This window comes from Nannospalax galili, unplaced genomic scaffold (assembly GCF_000622305.1).
Source record: "Nannospalax galili isolate Female #2095 unplaced genomic scaffold, S.galili_v1.0 C48473271, whole genome shotgun sequence".
Classification (NCBI taxonomy): domain Eukaryota; kingdom Metazoa; phylum Chordata; class Mammalia; order Rodentia; family Spalacidae; genus Nannospalax; species Nannospalax galili.
In genome coordinates, this window is record NW_008468511.1 from 1 (window position 1) to 967 (window position 967).

The 967-nt window shown below is 47.6% G+C and overlaps 1 pseudogene; it reads right to left on the reverse strand.

Moving 5' to 3' along the window:
- Window positions 1–625: 625 nt before the first annotated feature.
- On the reverse strand, window positions 626–947 carry LOC103728309 (annotated as a pseudogene).
- Between the last annotated feature and the right edge of the window lie 20 nt (window positions 948–967).

Genomic DNA, 967 nt, shown 5'->3' on the forward strand with positions numbered 1-967 from the left:
ATTTTCCCCAAGACACAATTTCTTATATCCCAGGCTGGCCTCAAATTCTGAGAATGACCTTGAGTCTCTGATCCTACTGCCTAAACCTACTGAGTACAGGAGTGCCACCACCTCCAATTTATGCAGTGCTGGGGATGAAACCCAGAGATTCATGCAATCTGCATAAGCATTCTACCAACTGAGCCACCTTCCCACCCAACACGTTTTCCTTATCTATGCACAGCATCTGGGTTGATTTCATATTCTGGTTACTGCAAGTAATACTGTCAAATATCTTCTTGGTAGAATGGTTTTACCTCCTTTAGATATATTCCCAGTGGTAGAATTGCTGAATCATAGGGTAGTCATGTTTCTAGTTTATTTTTGGATGAAGGAGAATTTAATATCATAGGAAGGCAAGATGCTTAGGGCAGGTCTCCTATGGCTTTAAAAATGGAGACGAGTCAGGCTCTTCTGTCTGGTGTGTATCCCAGGCAGCTCAGATGCAGGTTATCCTGGCTGTCATGGTTGTTTATGGTGTCATCAGAGTGCATGAAGCCAGAATCTACCTCCAAGAAATGGGCCTGTGGATGGCCAACGAGTGCTGCTGGTTTACCTGTTGGTTCTCTTGAAGTGGGTTAAGGTGCTAGGCCCTTGGAAGTAGGCCCAGCACCACTACCTGGGCCCGGGACTGCAATTTGTTCACCAGTTGTACAATGGCTTTGAGGTCACCTGTTCTGCTGTGTGGCTGTGGTTGTTGGTACCCACCATAGTCTTGAACCGGATGTGCTCCAGCTCTCCATTCTCCATTCGCCAGAATAAATGCCACAGTTAAGTGCATGCAGAGGAGAGAAGAGCTCCCTCCAGATCCCACACTGGTGCATTAGCTGGACCATGGAGTCCCGGATGAAGATGACTTCGGGTTCCTCGTCTTTGCTGTCTGCCACGAATCGATGGTGCAGCGACATCAAACACCTGTCTCCCTGCA